Below are 25,473 nucleotides of genomic sequence, written 5' to 3'. Positions count from 1 at the left end.
AGATTACTTGGTTTGTTGCTTTTCAGCTTCTTTAGTTCTTTATATATACTGGATATTAGCCCTCTGTCAGATAAAGGGTTAGTGAAGATTCTTTCTCAATCTTTAGGCAGTCGTTTTGTTGATAAACATAATGAAGTCTATATACCTAAAGAAGATAAACAAGAAAGCAGACACGAGGTAAGATGATCAATCCTCACTTAGAAAGACAAATAAGATGTGCATTGGACATATGACAGGAGTCTACCACAGAAGGCATCTGAAAGACCCTACCAAGCAGCTTTTCAAAACAAATATTAAGACTCATAACCAAACCTTTAGCAGAAGGGGAGTTAGTATGACAGGGAAAGGATAGGAGCCCCACAAGGACCAAATATATCTGGGCACAGGGTTTTTTTTCTGAAACTGTTTGTCCAACCAAGGATGATATATTAATATAATCTAGATCCTTTACTTGGACAAAGCTCATGGTAGCTCAATAACCAATTGGTTTTCCATAGTAAGGGGAACAGGGACTATGGTTGACAGGAACTCAATGGCAGGCTCTTTGACCTCCTCCCCCCCAACCCCCCTCCTCATACTAGGCCACAGAGGAGGACTTTGCAGCCAGTCCTGAAGATACCTGATTAAACAAGGATAGAGGAAAGGGGAGGAGGTCCTCCCCAATCAGTGGACTTGGAAAGGGGCAGGGTGGAGATGAGGGAGGGAGGGTGAAGATGAGGGAGGGAGGGTGGGATTGGGAGGGAATGAGGGAGCGGGATACAGCTGAAATACAGAGTTAATAAAATGTAACTAATAATAATAAACAATAAAAAAGTGGGGTACAGAGCTAAGCAGAGAATTCTCAATAGAGGAATATCTAATGGCAGAGAAACATTTAAAGAAATGTTCAGTGTCCTTAGTCATCAGGGAAATGCAAACCAAAACGATCCTGAGATTTCACTGTACACCCATCAGAATGGCTAAGATCAAAAACTCCAGTGACAACACATGCTGGAGAAGTGGTGGAAAAAGGGGAACACTCCTCTACTGCTGGTGGGAATGTAAACTTGTACAACCACTCTGGAAATCAATCTGGTACTTCCTCAGACAAACAAGAATAGGGTTTTCTCAAGATCCATCTATACCACTTCAAGACATATATCCAAAAGAAGCTCAAGTACACAATAAAGACATTAGCTCAACCATGTTTGTAGCAGCTTTATTTGTCATAGTCAGAACCTGGAAACAACTCAGATGTCCCTCAACTGAGGAATGGATACAGAAATTGTGGTACATCTACACAATGAAATATGACTCAGTAATAAAAACCAAGGATATCCTAAAATTTGCAGGTAAATGGTGGGAACTGGAAAAGATCATCCTGAATGAGCTATCCCAGAAGCAAAATGTGGTATATACTCACTCATATATAATATAGGATAAACCTACTAAAATCTGTACACCTAAAGAAACTATTCAAATGGGAGGACTTTTGCTAAAACTCAATCCCTATCCTGAATGGCAGAGGATGAACATCAGAAGAAGGAGAAAACAGGAACAAGTCAGGAGCCTGCCTCAGAGGACCTCTGAAAGGCTCTAACCTGCAGATTGTCAAAGCAGATGCTGAGACTTATGACCAACCTTTGGGCAGAATGCAGGGAATCTCATGAAAGAAGTGGGAAACAGTAAGATCTGGAGAGGACAGGAACTCTACAAAGAGAGCAACAGAACCAAAAAATCTGATCACAGGGGTCTTTCCTGATACTGATACTACAACCAAGGACCATGCATGGAGATAACCTAGGACCCCTGCACAGATGTAGCCCATGGCAGTTCAATCTCCAAGTGGATTCCATAATAATGGGAACAGGAGCTGTCTCTGACATGAACTGATTGACCTACTCTTTAGTCATCTCCCCCTGAGGGGGGAGGAACCTTACCAGGCCACAGAAGAAGACTGCAGCCACTCCTGATGAGGCCTAATAGACTAAGATCAGAAGGAAGGAAAAGAAGACATCCCCTATAAGTGGACTTGGGGAGAGGCATCTGTGCAGCAGGGAGAGGAAAGGAAGGATTGGGAGGGGATGAGGGAGGAAACCTCAGTGGGGATACAAAGTGAATAAAATGTAATTAATAAAGAATTAAAAAAGAAGTAAAATATTCTTCCTTATCAGTGGACTTGGGGAGGGGTATGTGTGAAGAAGGGGGAAAGAGGTGGGATTAGGAGGGTAGGAGGGAGGGGTTTATGGGGGGAGACAAAGTGAATAAAGTGTAATTAATAAAAATTAAAAAAAACTAATTTTTGCTCATCTTAATTAAGATTAATGGAGGCATACTTGAAAAAAAACCTGTTGTATTGACTGTTAGACTAACTAAACATAGCCATACATTTAAGTACAGCCTAGGCTATATAATGAGGCCCTCTGTCAAATAAACAAATGGCTTTAAGTATATGCAAAGTTTAGAAGTACTTTGACCACCAGCAAATGAAATCAAAACCACAACAGGGTATCTTTTTACAACTGTTAGGAAGGTTATCAGAAAATAAAAAGGGATTGAGAAGAATGTTTAGAAACTCAAAATTTGGTAGTGGGAATGTAAAGTGCTTCAACAATTATGGATTTCCATATATATGTGGATGCCAGCAAGTAAGCAAGGTGCTTACTATCAAGAATGATGGCATAAATTTGATTCCATGATTTCTCAAGGTTGAAAGAGATCTAATTGAGAAGTTGTCCTCAGACATTACATACAGGCGTCCCTGTGGTGCTCACAAGCATGCAAACACACACTCAGAAGCATATATATGTGCATGTTTGTTTATATATATATATAAACAAAGGCAAAAAATGAGCAAAATAGCTGCTATATTATCCATGCATTCCATTATAGGAATGTTTGCATTTAAACAAAATGAGAGTTAAACACACACACACATATATAGATATAAATATGTGTGTATATGGATAGATGCATATATATATTCCAATGTTTACTTTATAATAGCCTATGTATGGATCAGATAAATCAAGATAAATTAAACACACACATACACAAACAATGCAATAATCTTCAGCTTTTTTTTAAAGGAAAACTTTGCCTCATTCAGATTTTATGTCTCAGATAGACCCTTCTACTTCCAGGAAAAGAAACTTAACACTTTTAAAAGTGTAAATGAGGCCAATGGGTGGCTTGTACTTCATGTGAGTCTCCTGGACAGTATGTGTGGGAGGGGGTGGGGAGCTGATTTTACTATGGACTCTATATCTATTTCCTGCTTTTGGATCACTTCCTCCTGGCAGGGTGCTCTTGTCTGGTCTCAGTGGATGAGCGTATACTCAGCCCTGCTCTAACTTGATGTGCTGGGGAGGGTTGATACAGCAGGAGAGGAGAGGTAGGCTCTCCTTTTCTTGGGGGAAATGGAAAGGGCAAGTGTGGAGGACAAGAGCAGGTGACTGGGAGGAGAGAAGGGTGGGGGCTGCCCTTGGTATGTAAAGTAAATAAACTTGAAAGAAAGAATGAAAGAAAGAAAGGAAGGAAGGAAAGAAGGAAGGAAGAAAGAAAACCATACAATGGAAAAAAGATATCATCTTCAACAAATGGTGCTGGTCTAACTGGATACCACATAGAGAAAAATGCAAATGGACCCATATCTATCACCCTGCACAAAATTTAAAGTTCAAGTGGATCAAAGATCTCAACATAAAACCAGACATACTAAATAAAGATGAATTAGATCAACAATTAATAAATTGGAACTTCATGGAACTGAAAAGCTTCTGTAAAGCAAAGGACACTATCAACAGAACAGAAGGACACCCTACAGATTGGGGAAAAAATCTTCACCAACCGTACATCTGACAGAGGGCTAATATCTGTAATATACGAAGAACTCAAGAAACTAGACACAAACAAACCAAGTAATCAATTAAAAAATGGGGTACAGATGTAAACAGAGAATCCCCAACAGAGGAATATCAAACGGTGGAGAAACACTTAAAGAAAAACTCAATATCCTTAGTTATCAAGGAAATGCAAATCAAAATGACTCTGAGATTCCATCTTACACACATCAGAATGGCTAAGATAAAAAACACAAGCAATAACAAATTCCAGAAAGGATGTGGAGAAAGGGGAGCCCTCCTCCATTCCTGGTGGGAGTGCAAACATGTACAACCACTTTAGATATCAATCTATTGTTTTCTCAGAAAATTGGGAATAGCACTATCTCAAGATCCAGCTATTCCACTCTTAGGCATATACCCAAAAGACGCTCCACTATTCAAAAAGGACATTCTCTCAACTTTGTTCATAGCAGCTTTATTCATAATAGCCAGAATCTGAGACAACCTAAATGTCCCTCAATGGAGGAATGAATACAGAAATTGTGGAACATTTATACAATGGAATACTACTCAGCAATTGAAAACAAGGAAATCATGAAATTTGCAGGCAAATGGATCGAACTAGAAAAGACCATTCTGAGTGAGGTAACACAGAACCAGAAAGACACGCATGGTATATATTCACTTATAAGCAGATATTAACTATATAACATTGGATAACCATATTTAAATCTACAGACCTAAAAAGGCTAAATAACAAGAGGAACCTTAGGGAGGATGCTTAAATCACATTCAGAATGTCAAACAGGATAGACACCAAAAGCAGTGGATGAAAGGGAGCAAGATGGTAGTCTACTATAGAGGGTCGTTTGCAAAGCTCCACCCAACAGGGAATCAAAGCAGAGGCAAAGACTCACAGCCAAACTTTGGGCAAAGCACAGAGAGGCTTATGGAAAAAGGAGGGGAGAGAAGGACCCAGAGGAGATTAGAGCCCCACAAGGAGCCCAACAAAGCTAAAAATTCTGAGCCCACCGGTTCCTGCAGAGACAGATGCACCAACCAAGGACCATGCATGGAAAGAACCTAAACCCTGGTTAGTTACCTAATAAAGGAAGCAGGGGCTCCCTCTGACATGAACTCAGTTTGCCTACTCTGTGATCACTTCCCCTAGAGATGAGGTCTTGCTAAGCCACAAAGGAAGAGGATCCAGAAAGCCCTGATGAGACATTATAAGCTACGGTCAGATGGCAGGGGAGTAGAACATCTCCGTTCAGTGGACTAGAAGGAGGGATAAGGGAAAAGAGGGAGGCAGGGTGAGAATGGGAGAATTTGAGGAAGGGAGCTACAGTCAGGATATAAAATGAAGAAATTAAAAAAAATAATACATATACGAGAAAGACAGAAAAAAGGAAGGAAGGAAGAAGGAAGGAAAGAAAGAAAAAAGAAAGAGAAAAATGTAACTGAACCTCAATGAATTTGGGGCTGACAAGATTTGAATCTTACTCTGAGTGATATACAAATAAAGGCATTTTCAAATGTTTTTACTCTCCTCCAATGGTAGATTAGAATCTTTCTCAGGGCTTTTTGCTAGCATACCGCTAATACCAAGAGAATAAAATTTATGTAAAGCTGAATAATGAAGAGATATCTCCTAACACTGGAAGAAAATCATTCATTTTGCAGCAGAGGCCATTGGTGCTAATGGATTCTATCAGAACTATGTAGAAAAATAGTTCGAGATTGAAAATAGCAAATTAGCTGTTGTTCATTCTCTACTGGGGTATTTCCTGACCCTTTAATCATTAGTTCAATGTCACTTTAAACTCGATGGCTGTGTAGGGACCACTCTGTTTTGTATAGCGAAATGTGCCTATTTTGTAGTCAATCATTCTCTGAGTAAAGCATTCAAATTCTGGACTTCAGCTATAGGATTCACAAAGAAAATTCTGCAGTACTTAAGATTCCTCTGTTTATAATCATCTGCATTTCCCAACTGCCACAGAAATGATATAAGTTGTCTTGGGAAAAATGACATTTCATTGACACACAGTGGATAATAAAATGACATAATTATGTCCAAGGTGCATGAATATTTTAGAACTATGCCCAGAGAATATAAAATGAATCCCTTAAAATTCTGCAACTACAGCAAGCTCGTGGCTCTCCCATTTTACTCAGCTTTCTGCTTGGTGACTTTTTAAATTAATTTTGTCACTAGATCCATGTGGGCCATTCCTTATATTTAGTCATTTATTCCACTTCTATCATTTTCCAAGTTCAATGTATCACACTCCAAGAAGTGTCTTTTGACACTCATAGATTATTTATTAAACATAACTTCTCAAATTGTGACTTCCAACGTTTACAATTTGGATATCCTATTCAGAGAGTGGCAAATTATTGCTTAAAAACTGAATGAAAAGAGGTTTTTTTTTTTTTTTCTTTTCCTAAACATTATTATTCTGTATACCCCAAGGGGCCTTTAATAGCCTTTAATACACAAGAGAATTTTTTTGTAATTACATCTCTTCTTTTAGAGTTCCTTGCATGTAGGAGACAACTTTCAATAAATTCTGCATGAAAAGAGTTATTAACATTCCAATCTACACAAAGAAATAGCCCTCAAAAACTTCAGAGAACTATATAATATGACAATTGAAAAAGATTTTAATCAGTTAAAGGCTTTTTGACTTGAGTAATGTCAGCTTCTGGTAACACCCCAGCCTACCTCAATGAAGAAATTGAACACGATAAAATCTCCATTTGTAGATAGCTTCACTAATTCCAAGCTAGCCACTGGGCAAAAATGCTCTAGATCTCTCTATAGACAATATGCTGTCCAAACTGGGACAAGAGTTGGACACAGGCTGAATTGACTGCCAATATCTGCCATGACAGTGCAAGCAAGTCCTTCATATTTCCTAATTCACAATTATGTTTATGATATATACTGGGCCAGAAGGCTGAAGATGATGATACAACATTATATAGAGAGAAAATGGCTGACTGAACAAAATGTCTTTTTTCCATTTCTTAGTTTTGGAAGCTGCTTGTGGACTGGGGGGGAGGGCTAGAGGGAAAAGGGAGGAAGAATGGGACAAAGAGGAGATGAGGGAGGAACTACAATCAGGATACAAAGTAAATAATTTATAAAAAAATAAATTTATGTATTAAGTGGGTTACATAGTAATGGGAAGAGGGACTGCCTCTGACATAATCTGATTGGCCTGCTCTTTGATCACCTCCCCCTGGGGGGGAGCAGCCTTACCAGGCCACAGAAGATGACAATGCAGCCACTCCTGATGTGATCTGATAGACTAAGATCAGAAGGAAGGAGAGGAGGACCTCCCCTATCAGTGGACTTGGGGAGAGGTATGCATGAAGAAGATGGAGGGAGGGTGGGATCGGCAGGGGAGGAGGGACAGGCTTATGTATAAATGTATAAAAATGTATAAAGTGTAATTTAAAAAAAAATAGTGTTGCAATCAAAGATCAGGCAACTGAGTTCATGTCAGAGGCAGCCCCTGCTCCCCTTACTTCCTGGCAATGCAGTGTTGCCAAGCCACAGAGGAAGAGGATCCAGGCCATCTTGATGAGACTCGATAAGCTAGGGGCAGATGGTAGGGGAGAACTCCCCTTTTCAGTGAACTAGGAGGAGAGGATGGAGGAAGAGTGAAAGACTGTGGGACTGGGAGGAGTTGAGGAAGGGGGGTATAATTGGGATATAAAATGAATATACTGTAAAATTTTAAATATATATATATATATATATATATATATATATATATATATATGAAAACAGAAGAGTGTTGCAAAGCGGTTACCCTCTGTGACAATGTGGGATCTGAAATAATAAAAGATATCTAAAACCTCTAATCAGAAAGAGACTGCAAACTATGCTCAGGAATAAATAGGGAATGTTCTTTGAAACCTATTTTGGATGTGAGCAGTAGGATTAATGGAAATTGAAGAACTTCAAGGGATAGTGTGATGGACTTTTTTTTTTCAATGCAGTTTATTCAGGAACCTTGAACAATCCTCGGACCCTGGGGAAAGCCAGCCCACAGCTTAAATAGCCTCTGGGTAGCCAACCCAGGCATGCCACGTGGGCAATGCAGATAGGTCCACATACATGGAAGCAAGCCAGATCCTCAGCCTTAGCCAAATGTGGAATTGTTCGTGACAGAGAGCACTCACCATCGGGAAGGTGGAAGGCGGAAACCAGCTCCATCTTTAAGGCATAGCATTCCGCAGCTCTCTACAGTTCCCCCTTTTTATTTTAGATGCATCAGGCAAGAGTAGAGGTCTGATCTCTGATATTAGAAATAAATTGGGACTTTGTACCGATGTTCATTTAGGTGTCATCCACCCAAAGAGCATCAGACCAGTCCAATACCTTTTTCTCAGAGGCGGGACCTGGGGCATCAACCCGCATGCAATCAGACATGCTCTTCTCTGGGTCGAAAGCTGCTGACCCTGAGTGCAGTGCTTAGCCTCGCATCCTGAGCATAACATTTTAGCTTTTTATGGTATCCAGCCATGCTTGGGGAGACTGTCCTGCTTCAATGGCTGTAAAGGCCTGAATGATCATGGCTGCATCACACTGTTGTGAGACTCTAATCTTGCATATATACCACAGGCAAACCAAGGAGACCAACACCAGAAGGCCTGCTAACGCTCCCATGCCCGCCCATTCCTTCAGATGATTCATGGTTGCAGCAATCCATGATGATAATCCTGTGGCTAGTCCTGCGTCCACTCTGGTAGAATTTACTGTGACAATGGCCACTCTCAGCTGCTCCATCGTAGTATCGAATTCTCCAGTCCAATTACCTAAAATATAGCTCGACAATTGTTTAAAAACCAAAAACTAACAACAAAAAAAATATAAGTTCTGAAAGTTTAATCCAGGGAAAACATCACACTGCTATGCAAATGCTTTTTTTGTGGGGGGAGCTTTGTTGTATCTGTTCATTCCGTTGTTACACATCACTAATTGCATCACCACTGCTAATGTTTGATGTGATTGCAGAAATCTTGTCTGTTTCTTCATTGTACATTGTCTTACAAAATGTCTTTTTGTTTTGTTTTCTTCTTTTTAAACAACAAACTTCAAGCCAGTGAGGATACACTATGTAGCAACTGTGTGGTGAGACGATTATAGTATGAGTGTGAGAGACGACTGGAAAGTCACTTAGTCGGACATGTGCTACCCTCAGTGATAATGTGGGCTCACAACAGGATGGATTATGCTATTCCTAAAGCAGTCTTACTTGCTACACTATTCAAAGACAACAGCAAGGTCAGAAGCCCCAATATAGGAGGTGGAGGGATGGCTCAACGATTGTTTCACTGACACTAGTTTGGTTCCCAGCACCCACACTGGGTGGTTCCACCATTAGCTTCATTCCAGGGGATCCAGCATTCTCTCCAGAACCCCAAAGGCACCTACACTCAAGCGCAGATACCCACACCTAGACACATATTCTTATTTTTTTTTTCTGACCCTAGTCTATCAAGGCTTTATCAGGACTGGCTTCATTGTTTTCCTCTGTGGACTGGTAAGGATGCACAGAATGCTAAAATCTTTAGGTGAAATGCTTTGCTTTGCTTTAAGTTTTCTGCTACACATTCCCACATACTCATTATTTATAAAAGGAGAAATAATTCTCACAAGAAAGTTTATGGAAATACCATCTGAACCCAGAGTCTAACTTAGCACCACCTTCTCCAGAGGAAACTGCTGTCCTGTTCCTGGAGTAGTTCACCTACCAGATGAAAACAGATGGGTTCATCTATGCTCCCCTACTTCCAAAATGATCAAATCCATTTCGTCAAAGAATCGAGAGAAACTGCTAAGTTTGGTGCATGGCAGAGCTGAATCGGACTAACACCATTCACACTGACAATCTTGTCAGTCAGTAGTCATGTGATCTGGGACTTTTCACTTAACGTTTGCTCTAACCTTGACTCGCTGAGATCATTGTTTCCTGCTTCATTCAGTTCATTTAAGGATTCTATTGTACACCATAACAAAATGCCTCAAAAGCTTATTAAACTTGGTAATTACTTTTAATTGGCTGGTGCTCACATAAAGTATTGTGTGTATCTGTATATCATAATGTTTAAACTATAAATGATCTAGAACTAAGAAAAGTTGTGTTTTGCACATCCTGAAAAATGATTGAGATAACCACACTCTTGGCGTTGAATGAGTGAGTTTATTAAGAACAATTAAGGCCACTGTAAAAAAAAAAAACATTTAACAAGTTACTGGTAAAATATAGTTTCATAAGCATAGATAGTTTGACAATAGATCGATAGATAGATAGAGAGATAGATAGATAGATGATATTCAGATAGATGCACAGATAGACCGATGGGTAGGCTGGTGGATAGATACATGCTTATATGATAGAAAAATATAGATTCAAATGCTCTAAACATCCAAGAGAAAACCAACTTGAGAAGACCTACTGAGGCAGCCAGTTGGATTTCCAACTCAAGCTGGGCTCAGACAGAACACAGTGCTTCCTCTACTGAGATAAAGTGACAAACAGCAGGTAAATAAATAGCGTCATTGCATCAGATGCTCAAACATCTACTATAAACTAAGACGGGCAGGGAAGGCTGTCAGCTAGAATACTGGAATGAGCTTTCTCTTCTCAGATGAGCTACCCGTGGAGGAACCTGAAGCCTCTTTATTCTATTGAGGGCACATTTGTGTCATTAGGTAAGCAATAGTAACATCTGGGGGGAATATTTTATTTCTAGCTCTTGTCAAGCATAGAGTATTTTTATTCTTGTGCTGATTTCTGTTACCTTTGTCACAAAGTGAGAAGGAGTAGCCAGTCTGTTACAGGATATTTGACCACACTGTGAACCCCAAGATCGTGTTATTTATGAAAAAAACCTATTTCTAGTTGTGGTGTTGCTCAGCCCTAGCATACACCCTTAATCCAAGAGTTTTCTGTTTAAAAAATGTAAACATATTAATTAAAATCAATCATAGGTCAAGAGGAAGAGCAAACAACCAGTAGAGAGGAAACGAACATAGGATTATTAAGAAAAAAAAAAAAGGCAGAGAGGAAGAGGGAATCAGAAGGATGAAGAGAAACGTACTCAAGAAGTTGCAGGAGGAACACTGATTTTGAAGTTTTTTTTGAGATGGTGTGGGAAAGGGGGCATTACTTTCTTCAAGGACGTTGGCAAAGAAACAAGGTTAGCTGGGGATTTCTCTACCACTTTATTGGTAAAACTGAACATTTGTGAGCTTGTTAAAAACAACATTCAGTGCTCCAACATGTAATATAACCACATGGTCAGAGAAATCACTCCAATTGTAGACAAAATGAAAAGCCATCAGATTTTGTAAGACACCTGGGAAGTCTCCAAGAAGAGAGTTAAATAATACTAAAAGGAAAAAAAAATTCCCACATTAAGGATAGGAAATATCATAATACAGAGTGTTAGGACCCTGCGTATTGCTACTTTAGATGGCTTGAAAATAGAAGTAGAAAATGAAAACATAAATGACTTAACTGGGATGGATGTAAGAGCAATTATAATTACTATCAGTCTCATAATTCATATTTTATCCTTAATAAACATGTTTTTTATATTTGTGCCAAATATAAAAAGTGGGTTGAGAACATACAAGCTTTAGAAAGACTTGTAAATGAAAATAATAAAAAAAAATACCTCGGGCAATCAGTAGAGGAATTTAGAAAAGAGCCTACCATGACACCACATGAAGAAACTGAGGAGGGGTGTCCCAAGTTGTTAGAAAACCACCCTTAGTCTATCCAGTTGCTACACAAGGACTGCCAGCAGAAAACAGTCAGCCCCAAGGTTGTAAAGAAGTTAAATAGAATCCTACAAAAATATTAAATTTGAGAAGATTTAAGGAAATAGTTATTTCATATGGTATGCAGATAAATAAACTTTGAGTTTATACAAAAAGAGAAAGGGGAATGTAGGTATATTTATCCACATATACAAAGGTGTATTTAGTTTCAATTTTTCAAATTACTTTTTTAAAAATTCCAATTGATGGACATCAGAAAAAGAAAACAGGAAACAACCTAGGAACCTGCCACAAAGGGCCTCTGAAAGGCTCTGCCCTGCAGACACTGAGACTTATGGCCAAATGTTGGCAGAGTGCATGGAATCTTATGTAAGAAGTGGGAAATAGTAAGATCTGGAGAGATCAGGAACCCCACAAGGAGAGCAACAGAACCAGAAAATTTGAATACTGGGGTCTTCCCAGAAACTCATACTCCAACCAAGTACCAGGCATGGAGATAACCTAGAACCCCTGCACAGATGTAGCCTAGGGCAGGTCAGTGTCCAAGTGGGTTACATAGTAATGGGAAGAGGGACTGCCTCTGACATAATCTGATTGGCCTGCTCTTTGATCATCTCCCTCTGAGGGGAGAGCAGTCTTACCAGTCCACAGAAGATGACAATGCAGCCACTCCTGATGTGATCTGATAGACTAAGATCAGAAGGAAGGAGAGGAGGACCTCCCCTATCAGTGGACTTGGAGAGGGGCATGAGTGAAAAAGGGAGAGGGAGGGTGGGACTGGGAGGGGAGGAGTGAGGGGCTTATACAAAGTGAATAAAGTGTAATTAATAAAACAAAATAAAATTTAAAATTCCAATTGAAAGATAATAGTTTTTCTGTTGCCAAAAACCGGTTTGCCACAGAGTGATATAAACTGCCAGTATAGAAATGCCTGAGATTTACGCTTGGTGTAGGGTTTGTTTTTATCTTTGCAGGAGAATAAAAGCATCGAATCAGGAAATCCAGAGACCACTGGGAAAGTGGAACATCTGAAGTCAAATGATGTTTATCCAGAAGAAATGTCACAAGAAAAAGTGTAAATTGGCCAAGTGGTGATACCCACCTACAGCTGACTGTCCTGAAATTCCAGCCTGGAGCACCAGACTAGCATCACTGACTCCCATGCCACCATCTTGCCCAAGTGGTCGTAAGCACAAGAAACCTATGCAGATGTGGGGGTGGGGCAGCCCAGGTGGGTGCTCCCTTCTTTCTTCTTGCCATGCAAGAACAGTCTCATAACAGATTCTCAAATGCTTGTCTCTGCTCCCTTCTACATTCATGAGTGACAAACTGTCTCTATGTGGTCCCAATTCAAATAAAAATTATAGCTGGATTTGGGTTGGGTTCTGGCTCTCACCTCTAAACCCATGCATGCCTGTTAAAGGAAATTCCAAAGAAGAAGAGCCACCTGGAATTAGAGGAAAACAAAACAAAACAAAACAAAACAACAACAACAACAACAAAATAAGGGGCTATTCTATTGCCACTAAGATTATAATCTTGGTTGTTTCCTGTTTTTTTCTTCTTCTGATGTCCATCATTTTTGCCTTTCCGGATGGGGATTGAGAATTTTAGTAAGGGTCTACTCTCTTAATTAGTTTCTTTAGATGTACAGATTTTAGTAGGTTTATCCTATGTTGTATGTCTATATGAGTGAGTATATACTGTGTGTCTTTCTGCTTCTGGGACAGCTCACTCAGGACGATCTTTTCCAGGTCCCACCATTTACCTGCAGAGTAAATTTCATGATTTCCTTATTTTTCACTGCAGAGTAATACTCCATCGTGTAGATGTACCACAATTTCTGCATCCATTCTTCAGTTGAGGGGCATCTGGGTTGTTTCCAGCTTCTGGCTATCACGAATAAAGTTGCTACAAACATGGTTGAGCAAATGTCCTTATTGTGTACTTGAGCCTTTTTTGGATATATGCCTAGGAGTGGTATGGCTGGATCTTGAAGAAGCACTATTCCTAGTTGTCTGAGAAAGTGCCAGATTGATTTCCAGAGTGGTTGTACCAGTTTACATTCCCACCAGCAGTGGAGGAGGGTTCCCCTTTCTCCACAACCTCTCCAGCATGTGTTGTCACTTGAGTTTTTCATCTTGGTCATTCTGACGGGTGTAAGGTGAAATCTCAGGGTCGTTTTGATTTGCATTTCCCTAATGGCTAATGAGGTTGAGCATTTCTTTAAGTGTTTCTCTGCCATTCGATATTTCTCTACAGAGAATTCTCTGTTTAGCTCTGTTCCCCATTTTTTAATTGGATTACTTGGTTTGCTGCTTTTCAGCTTCTTTAGTTCTTTATATATACTGGATATTAGCTCTCTGTCAGATAAAGGGTTTGTGAAGATTCTTTCCCAATCTGTAGGCAGTCGTTTTGTTTTGATGATAGTGTCCTTTGCTTTACAGAAGCTTTTCAGCTTCATGAGGTCCCATTTATTGATTGTTGCTCTTAGAGCCTGTGCTGTTGGTGTTCTGTTCAGGAAGTTGTCTCCTGTGCCAATGAATGCTAGGGTTTTCCCCACTTTTTCTTCTAACCGATTTAATGTATCTAGGTTTATGTTGAGGTCTTTGATCCAGTTGGACTTTAGTTTTGTGCAGAGTAATAAGTATGGATCTATTTTCATTTTTCTACATGTAGACATCCAGTTAGACCAGCACCATTTGTTGAAGATGCTGTCTTTTTTCCATTAAATGGTTTTGGCATCTTTGTCAAAAATCAGGTGTCCATAAGTGTGTGGGTTTATTTCTGGGTTGTCTGTTCGGTTCCATTGATCCACCATTCCATTTCTATGCCAGTACCACGCAGTTTTTAAAACAGGAAACCACCTAGAAACCTGCCACAGAGGGCCTCTGAAAGGCTCTGCCCTGCAGACTGTCAAAACAGACGCTGAGGCTTATGGCCAACTGTTGGGTACAGTGCATGGAATCTTATGTAAGAAGTGGGAAATAGTAAGAGCTGGAGAGGATGGGAACCACACAAGGAGAGCAACAGAACCAGAAAATTTGACTACTGGGTCTTCATACCCAGAGACTCATACTCCAATCAAGTACCAGGCATGGAGATAATCTAGAACCCCTGCACAGATGTAGCCCATGGCAGTTTAGTGTCCAAGTGGGTTACACAGTAATTGGAAGAGGGACTGCCTCTGACATAATCTGATTGGCCTGCTCTTTGATCATCTCCCCCTGAGGGGGGAGCAGCCTTACCAGGCCACAGAAGATGACAATGCAGCCACTCCTGATGTGATCTGATAGACTAAGATCAGAAGGAGGGAGAGGAGGACGTCCCCTATCATTGGACTTGGGGAGAGGCATACATGAAGAAGATGGAGGGAGGGTGGGACTAGGAGGGGTGGAGGGAGGAGCTTATGGGGGATACAAAGTGAATAAAGTGTAATTAATAAATTAAAATTTTAAAAAATATTATAATCACATCATATTGCTTCTCTAAAACTTTTCTTAAAATAAAATATCCCAAGATTTACAAGAATATATATATATATATATAATCTTTCTGTTGTGATACTAGTGGTCATAAAGAATACTAATTAATTCTAGAAATAAGATTCATTCATCTTCCTGTACCTGTTTTAAGGTTTCTGTCTGAAGCACATAACTTGAGGAACAACGTTTCTGTACTTCAGATGTACTTAATAGATTGTTGTCCTCAACACGTTTGGAGATCTGCATTCAAATCTGAACATGGTATTAAAAGTCTTTAAGTTTTCTACAATAAGTTGTGACCATTACTAACAGTAACCCTTGAGTTCTCCAAGAAGATGATGGGGCCCTGCAATGATGAATCCTCCTAGGTGCCATAAAGCTAGCTTCTGGAAAAATCATCCCATACCTCTTCTGCTGCCAGGTTCTACACAAACAGGGGCCATGTTTCGGTTTACTGCTGCCTTCTACCTAGCCAGGATTACTGCTAACCTGACAAATACTACCCAAATATCAGATTTGCACTACAAACTGCTCACCATATTCAAACTGTTGAGTTCATATGGTACTGATATGAACATTTACAGAACTTTGAACTAAAAAATGCTTAATCCTAAGACTGCCAAATACAACCAAACTGGACATTGTGGGAAGCTTGGCAGAAATATTTTCATTATTCTAAATTGTTTTACTGTGTCGGAACTAAAACCTTTCCTTTTATTTAGACAAAATAATGCAGAATATTTGACTACACTGTGTACCTAGAGATTGTGTTATTTACTGGAAAAATCTGTTTCTAGCTGTGTTACTGAGGCCTAGTACACACCTTTAATCCAAGAGCTTTCTGCTTGAATATTGTAACTGGATTAAATAAAGTCAAACACAGGTCAAGAGGCAGTACAAAAAAAACTAGTTGACAGAAAATAAACACATGATTATTAAGAAAAATCCATAGAGAGGAGTCAGTAGGACAGATAGAAGCACATGAAGCACAAGGAACAGTGAGTTTGAAGGAGGTTGTTTGAGATGACATAGAAGAGGGGGCATTCCTTCTTTTAACGATGTCTGATGAAGAGGACGGTAAGCTGGGTGCTTTCTCTGCATCTCTGACCTAGCAGGCTTTGACCCCAGCATCTGAGCCTTTATTGGTAAGATCAAATGATTGAAATTTTGTTTTAAAAAAATCCATCATTAGAAAAAAGGATGCCTTGGATAACACTTTGTTTTTATTGTTTGTTTCCCTTCAACTTTTAAAATGTTTCTTTATTTATTATTATTTATTACAATGTATCAACTTTGTATCCTGGCTGGAGCCCCTCTTCCTAGTCCCACCCACCCTCTGTCTTCTCCCCCTGTGTCCCTCCCTCCCCTAGTCCACTGATAGGGGAGGTCCTCCTCCCCTTCTATCTGACCTGAGCCTATCAGGTCTCATCAGGACTGGCTGTATTCTACTTCTCTGTTACCTGGCAAGACTACTACCAGGAAAATGTGATCAAAGAGCCAGCCACTGAGTTCAGGTCAAAGACAGTCTCTGATCCCCTTACTAGGGAACCCACTTTTAAAGAAGCTTTTTTTTTTTCTCAGCAGGAAAAGATGTAGGCAACAACCTGAACTGCAGAGCCTGATTTATTGAACTCAAAGAACACATGATAATTTTCCAATATAATGTACCTTACTGGTATAATTCATTTCCACTATAGGAAAAAATATCATCAATAAGAGAAGATGTAAGGATAGCTAACATTGTGTAAATGCCTCTACAACTTGCCTTGTTGAAGCAGTATATTTGTGTACTATTTTATCAAATAAAAATTATTTTAGAATCCTTTGCAGATAGGAAACCACAGTGCTTGATTGTCAACGTGGTTCATTAGAGTTGTTAATTTGAGGCTCCTAGGCAATATGCTAATAGTTCAACAGTATATTGCTTCTGATTTGTCAGACCGCAAGTGAGTAATTCATATATGTTGAATGACCAATAAATATAAATTGTTTTGTAAAATAGTGAGGGAATATGTTTGCTTAAAATTGGTTTTAATTTAATTATTTATTTTCCCATTTGTTTATGTTCATTTGTTCATTTGTTCTGAGATAAATACTTGCCATGTAGGAGCTACTGAGTCTAGGCTGGATTCAAACCACTTGTGAGAAGTTGCTGGTCTTAGCATCCCAGATGCTACAGTTACAGGCATACACCATATTTGGCCATTCTTTGACAACTTTGAAAGATTTCTTTAACTCTCTCTCTTTATCTGTGTGTGTGTGTGTGTGTGTGAGAGAGAGAGAGAGAGAGAGAGAGAGAGAGAGAGAGTATGTGTGGTTGTGTGCATTTAAGTACTGGTGCCTACAGAGGCTAGATAGGGTATTTACTACCCCAGAACTAGAATTGTAGATTGTGGCTCCTTTGACCTGGGTGTGGGAAATCAAACTTGGTACCTCTTCAAGAGCAGAACACAATCCACCAACTGCTTTTCCAGCCCATTTAAATATATTTAAAATATTTATTTTCTACTTATCTGTCATGTATGTATGTATGTATGTATGTATACACATATATGTATGTAGTATATATCTATATATGCATAAATAAGTTTTTAGACTTTCTAAAAAATTTCTCATAAATTTTATTTCTTTCTTACCAAATGAAACTAATCTCATTCTTCTTGAGTGTCAGTCTGATAACAAAACTCAATACACAAACTGATTTCTACAAACTGATTGTGTAGCACTCTGCAAATGACCATATGGAGAGATTGACTAAATATTAGTCCTCACTTTCCTCCCTGCAGTAGAACATGTTTGGGGGATAGAATGATGGCACATCAGGAAGAGTGTTTGGGTCTCAAATATCAGGATCTGAATTCAAATCCCTAGCATTTTTATCTATAAAATGGACATGGAAATGCATTTGGAATTCCAGGGATGGGAGGCAGGGATAGTTGGATAACCAGGGACTTGCTGTCCAGCAAATCTAGCCATCCAGTTATCTGTCATCAGACAGCATGTGTGACAGATTTGTCTCAAAAATGAAGTGACAAATTATTCAAGTCACTCAAAATCACAATCTGGCCTCTAGTTTATGACTGCTGCATGTATACAACAAGCAGAAATGTGTGCACACACACACTCACGCAGATTTTCTTTGTTTTTCCATTTCATGATCTAGACTTAAAGCACACATTAGCCAGAGTTTCAGCCAGGTAGAACACACACACATCTCTGGTTCTGTCCCCTACTAAGGTCCCTGTTATGTTCAGTGCATGTTTAATATGGATGAGCAATCATCTCTAGCACTGCATTTCACCAGAATCTAGAGTACAGGAGATCCATCATGATATGTCCATGACCATTACTCCAGGGGAAAAAAAATGTCTCAGAACTTGTGTATTAAAATTTACACCTGAATATGAAACAGCATTTCCTTGATTGATACTGTTCAAATTTACATCCATAATTTTGAGAGTCAGGGATGAAAGAACAAACATTGTTGAACATACTGTTTTTACTTCCTATAACTCATAACTATCAATAACAGCCTAGAAGTGAAATCATAACTTGTAGATTGAAGTAGAAAGTATGAATGTATTTGCACTATGTCCTGAGTGCAGATGGCCACTCTAGGCTAAAGAGCTCTTCAGGCTATTCTTCAACTATCCTGCTTTGAGGTTCACCCGGCCTACTCCAAAGCATCAGCGCTGCCTTGAATTAGCTCATTCGACAAGAGTTAGTGACCACGACTGTCACCATGTTTAGTCATATGATTTTATTTGTGCATTTTATTTGACCATGTGACCTATGAGCAAGATAATTTCTCAGTTGTAAATACATTACAAGTTTTTAGAAACATCTCTAGTAGAAGCATGCTCAGTCTATATTTTAAAATATTTTAAAGTGTTTTATACAATATTTCTCTCTTTATCAAAATACATATAAGAAGAAAATACATTCCTGTATTAATGATGTTTTTGCAGTCTTTCAGCATGTCATTAAAATAGCCTGGTAAATTCACATTGTGTGAAGGAAAAAAAAAACACAACATAGTGTCATATTCTCAATGGGGATGGTGGGTGCCTTTGTATTTGATGAAATGATCTGAGTCATCTTTGTCTGTGTCTTTGCAACAGCCCATCCTCTATAATCTCCCAGCTGCCACTTCACCTCTTGAACTTTCACAATCTGGCTTCCTTCCTGACATCACTTACATTTACATTTGTGCTCCACTGAGACAGAAAGGCACAAATCCATCCAGTCACAGCAAAAAGCAGACACACACACACAGAGAAAGAGAGAGAGAGAGAGAGAAGCAGAGTGACATTTAAGTTGAATAAATTCAGTGTCACATAGACTAGGACTTTGGTAAGTCATCTGTACAACTAGGCCTTATGTTAAGTTAAAATATATTGAAGCAAAATCAGCAGAAATGGATGATATTAGGATTTTTACCAGGATGGGGAAACTGTATTAGGCAGAATATTTCATACTTGATGAACAATTAGCTTTTTGGTTTTATACAATATGTTTGTACAATAGTAATGCTTTTGTAACATGTGGGATTACTAGGTATCATTAATAATATTGCTGTGTTGATCAGAAAAAAAACTTATCAATAGTAATTACTACCTTTTGATAATGGGCACTAGTGATATAGTTTCTAAAACTGCTAAGGTTATAATTTAGTCTATATCCTTGAAGCCCCCATTTCCCAAATGCTACTCTTTTCTCTGACAACACCCTTCACATCTTACAACCCTCCTCATTCTGAAGCTCTCACTCAGAGTAACTAAGTCCTTTAATGTTGAGTAGCAGGCGCTTTCCCCATTTCTCACTTGTATAAAGACGGTATATCACAAACCAATGGATATATGGAATTTACTATCTTTCTTCCAACTCTGTGTGGTAGTTCTCTTTTTTCTGCTCTACACCTTTGTTTAAACTTTGAGTGTTCCACTTGAGTTAGAAGGCATAAGAAAGTATCCAAACTGGCACTAGGAAGTCTGCGTAAGCCTTAATATACACTAAACCATGACTTAAAACAATTTTCTAAGTAATGAATTTTAATGTTTAATTACAAACCATTTTATTCCTGTTCTAATTATTCTATGTCAGGCTTAAGACCTATTATGGTAATGTGCACCAATAGTTTATACAAAATGTGTGAAATTTATATTACCTTGTATAGTATATACAAGTATAGTTTATATACAGCATATACCTTATGTAGAACATATACAGTATATGCAAAGTGCATGCACAAATATTATTTCTAGTATGAAGAATCAAATTGTTTGAGTGTGTATTATATATACATAAATGGCCATATGAACATATATTTTATTTCCTCTCTATTACTCTAACAAATTTATTAGATTATCTTATGAGGAAAAAGATGATTTTGGCCCTTATATTTTACTAGTCCATGACTAGTTTGCTTTGCTGCTTTGAGAAAGTCAGAACATCAAGTGACACTGCAAGCCAGAGCATACCCTTTACCATACAAAAAGGTAAGCAGAAAAAGAAAATAAGAAGAGACGATGTCCCAACAATCATCTCCGGACCAGGCTCCAAAGATCTCAAGTAGATGGTATCACTTAAATTTCTTTCATCTCTGAGGAGTAGCACAGCATGGGAACAGGGTTTGGACCTATGGGAGATTATAACCCGAACTACAGCACATGCCATCATCTGATAGAATAGCAATAACTTTAAGAAAATCTTACAGTCCTTTATAACTCCCACAGATGCAGCCGAAAGACCAAAAGATCTTGTTTGAAACTTTACATCATCTCATCTAGCTTCCACACACAGTTGTCTAAATTCAGGACCCTAAGGATTTCTTCACAGCTTTTGGAAGCCTGGTTAAACTGCTTGTGGTGAAAAGAAATTGGATGTAAACTTTTTTTTAAATTTTTTATTAATTACACTTTATTCACTTTGTATCCCCTCTGTTGTTCCCTCCTTCCTCCTGTCCCAATCCCTCCCTTCCTCCACCCTCTGCATGCATGCCCCTCCCCAAGTCCACTGATAGGGGAGGTCTTCTTTTCCTTCCTTCTGATCTTAGTCAATTAGGTCTCATCAAGAGTGGCCACATTGTCTTATTCTGTGGCTTGGTAATGCTGCTTCCCCCTCAGGGGGATGTAAACTTTTAATTTGTCTTTTTATGTCTTGTGATTTGCAAAGGCAGGAAATTTGGGCATGTGTTAGTGTGGAAAGAAACAAAGGCAAAATAAGACAACTATCAATGCCTTTACTAGTGAATGCATGCAAAGTTCATAGAATAATAAGATCGTATTTTAAACATAGAGATTTGGAAAGATGAATATAGAGATGCCCAGAGAAAGTGGCATGATATAAGATTAGAAACTGAAACTTAAAATTAAATATGAAGATGTCTGAAATTCATAGATAGAGCTTTAGATGTTGTTACTGGATTTGCTTGCTACTGGGAAAAACAATGATAGAAATTCGAATCTACTGAACAATATTGAGTACTCTGGGTTTTTTTTCATACATCCTCTGTAATAATTAATTAATTAATTACTTTTGAGACAGTGTCTTGATGTCTCCAGAGTTATGACTTGAAAAGGAGAGCCCCTGACCCCTTACTCCTCAGCATGTTTTGAAGGACCTCTGTACTTCCTGATATGCACAGTCATAAGGAGACTCTGTCATGCATCCTGTCAAAAGAAATCATTCCCTCTTTACATTTCTCCTGTCATCTGCCCACTCATTTGTCACAATGATGAAAAAAATCATTAATAAACAATATTTATAGACTGGTCTCAAATTCATCCTTAAATCCCAGGCTGGCTACAAATATCATATCTTCTGCTTCAGCTTTTTCAGTTCTAGGTTTGCAGGAATGCACCACCGCTTCTGGGGCCATTACCTATATATTTTAAGTCAATATTAACATATGGTTGTAATTATTTTCACCTTCTGAGTAGAAAAGCCTCAACAAGATATTTTGAGAGTATCAGGTAGGTTCATGGAAAGTGAGTTTTGAAGTCAACCTTGAACAATTGGAAGTATCTGAGCATGAGAGTATAAAAAGAGACAAAGCTAAGGCAGCAACCTTATAGAAAATATGCAAATACAGAACAAATAAGGCACCAAAGAGTTTGGGGAGAGCGGCAATCTAATATGTAACCCTGAAATCTTGTTTTAAGGTGAACTGAAAGTTGAAAACTTGCTCAAACATATTCTGCTGTATCTGTATGCATTCCATCTTTCCCTCTTGAAGTTTCAGCTCCATGGAGGAATTTAAACAAGATTTTCTATTACTGAATTGGATGAACATCTTATAAAACAGCTGTATCTTTATCAAAAGACAACATAATATTAATTTCTCACTGGTCCTGGAAACTCATGTAAAATGTATGGGCTGGTTTTTAATTTTCTCTAGTGCAGGTGGCATGCTGAGGTTGGGCTAGGGGTGTGCACTGGAAGGAAGTCTCTTGCAGAATCAGTGAAGTCATGCAGACCCATGCATGGAATGACCTTGCTTGTGTGCCAAACTTCAGGCAGAACAATAATGAGAAGGTAGCAGAACTAATCAATTTGGAACAGGGCCCATTCCCTCCATCACTGGGGCCATTTAGAATGCAGAAGGTGTCCTAAATTTTTCCTCAAGCTTGCCCTTTGAACACAAACACAATGCTTTCTCTTACATAACTCAACAGAAAATGAAGGTTTGCCAGCAAAAAAGAAGCAGAATTAGTATCCTTGTGAATTACTTCTTGTTTTGTTTTGTCTCCCTTAATCGTTTTCAACTTTTCACTTTGTCAGAACTCATGGAAGTTTTGTCCTTTCTTCCTATACCTACTGTCATACCCTCAATAATTTACTAACTATAAGTACTTTATGTGTTTTCCTAAAACATTTGAAGGAATTTTCTGGATGAGAACCAAATTTCTCTGAATATCATTCCATTCATCTATGAAATGGAGATTTTAAAAAACAGAACGATTTTTTAAAAGATTTGAGTGGAATGGGATCTCATTCTGTCTATATGCATCTATCTATCATCGATTTATCATGTGCTTATATATCTATCTATCATGTATCTATCTATCTACCTAGGTACCCAAATATTTATCTATCATCTGTCTGTTTGTCTGTCTGTCTATCTGTGTATGCACATTGACACAGGTATATGTGCATATTTATTATTTACAACTATGCCATAACGCTTCTCTCCAGCCATATATACATTTACTGATTTACTTATCTTAATTTAGTTTCCCAGTAATTCTGAGCCTTTATTTTTGCCTTTTTTAATGAGAATAATTCTCTCAATTTTTAAAGAGGTTGGGGAGATTAATTGATGTATATTTGCTGATATAAACAATTAGTCAGTTGTTATTAATGTCTGTAATTTCAAAAACTATTTAAAAAGTACAAATACTTAGTGTATATTTAGAGTATTAATCATTGAAAAAATAATTCAACAATTCTAAGCTAAGGCCTAGAGTCAAAGATTTCTTTTTAATTTATGCTATTTCATTGCTGTTGTAGACGAATATATATTTTTACTCACATGAGTGCTTTTGTCATTGGCTGCATGGACAGAAGCCCAGGAGAACTTGACTTTCTGGGATTGCTGGAACAGAAGGCTTAAAGGTTACTAATCTCTTCTAGTCAGAGGGCAGCAAGTGTCTGGTCGATGGCAATGCTCTGTCATGCTCAGATGGCTACTGTAGAGAATACAAAAGATCTGCAAAGAATGTGAATTAGATTTTAAATACAGAAGATTCTATGCTTAGGGACCTTCAAACACTGGCATTTCTAGATATGGACAATGTTTTGCATTAAAATAAAACACAAAGCCTTTATCCATTGATATTCTAGTACTAGCCTACAAAGAGTCAAGTCAGGGTATGAACAAAAGAGTTGTACAACAGCCTTTTTAGAACATAACACGGCCGTTATTAAAAGAAAACAATTCAGTGTCTGTAAACTTACAGGAAGTCTTGTTCAAGATAGCCACATCGCAGTCTTGTAGGAAAAATGACCATTATTACAGTTACTTTTTATTTGTTTATTTTTTAAGTTTATACTTTTTATATTTTTTATTTTTATTCAATTTACATCCTTGTTGTAACTCCATCTCTCCTTTCTCCAAGCTTCACCCTTCTTTCCGCTCCCTCCCTCCTCTTTTTCTCAGAATAGGGGAGCTTCCTTTCCCGTCCACCCCAGCTCATTAGTTGCATCAGGATTGAGACTGTCCCTTTCCCCTGTTGTTAGCATGGCAGTTTGCCAGGAGGAAGTTATCAAAACCTGGCAAGAGAGTCCCAGTCTGATGCAATCTCCACTTTCCTTCCTAGAGGACCCACAAAAAGCCTAAGAGGATATAAAGAACTCAGGAATTCAAACAGCAAAAAATCAGTTAGTCCAATTAAAAAATGGGGTACAGAGCTAAACAGATAATTCTCAATAGAGGAATATGAAATGACAGAGAAACACTTAAAGAAATGTTGAGCATCCTTAGTCATCAGGGAAATGCAAATCAAAACGACCCTGAGATTTCACCTTACACCCATCAGAATGGCTAAGATTAAAATCTTAAGCGACAACACATGCTGGAGAGGTTGTGGAGAAAGGGGAACCCTCCTCCACTGCTGGTGGGAATGTAAACTTGTACAACCACTCTGGAAATCAATCTGGCGCTTTCTCAGACAACTAGGAATAGCGCTTCCTCAAGATCCAGCCATACCACTCCTGGGCATATATCCAAAAGAAGCTCAAGTACACAAAAAGAACATTTGCTCAACCATGTTTGTATCAGCCTTATTTGTAATAGCCAGAAGCTGGAAACAGCCCAGATGCCCCTCAGTTGAGGAATGGATACAGAAATTGTGGTATATCTACACAATGGAATATTACTCAGGGATGAAAAAACAACAACAATGACAACAACAAAACAAACAAACAAGGAAATCATGAAATTTGCAGGCAAATAGTGGAAACTGGAAAAGATTATCCTGAGTGAGGTATCCCAGAAGCAGTCTGATACACAGGGTATATAATCACTCATAAGTGGATATCAGACTAATATAGGATAAACATATTAAAATCTGTACACCTAAGGAAGCTAATCAGGAAGGAGGACTCTGGTTAAGATGCTCAGTCTCCATTCATAAAGGCAAAGAGGATGGACATTGGAGGAGGGAGAAAACAGGGAACAAGAAAGGAGCCTATCACAGAGGGCCTCTGAAAGGCGCTACCCTGTAGGGAATCAAAGCAGATGCTGAGACTCATAACCAAAATTTGGGCAGAATATAGAAAATCTTATGAAAGAAGTGGGAGACAGTAAAACCTGGAGAGGAGAGGAGCTCTACAAGGAGAGCAAAGGAACCAAAAC

General features: G+C 38.6%; 1 long non-coding RNA gene across 1 annotated transcript in view; it reads right to left on the bottom strand.

Moving 5' to 3' along the window:
* LOC132652837 (uncharacterized) overlaps positions 1–23,779 on the bottom strand; it is an 80,888-nt gene extending 57,109 nt beyond the window's left edge. The window contains exon 1 of the long non-coding RNA XR_009590381.1: positions 23,650–23,779. This is a non-coding gene — a long non-coding RNA (uncharacterized LOC132652837). The remainder of the gene's footprint in view (positions 1–23,649) is intronic.
* Positions 23,780–25,473: the final 1,694 nt, after the last annotated feature.

The sequence above is a fragment of the Meriones unguiculatus genome, chromosome 3, assembly GCF_030254825.1.
Source record: "Meriones unguiculatus strain TT.TT164.6M chromosome 3, Bangor_MerUng_6.1, whole genome shotgun sequence".
NCBI lineage: Eukaryota > Metazoa > Chordata > Mammalia > Rodentia > Muridae > Meriones > Meriones unguiculatus.
Note: the sequence above shows the minus strand (reverse complement) of the source record. Positions and strands in the feature narration are given on the sequence as shown.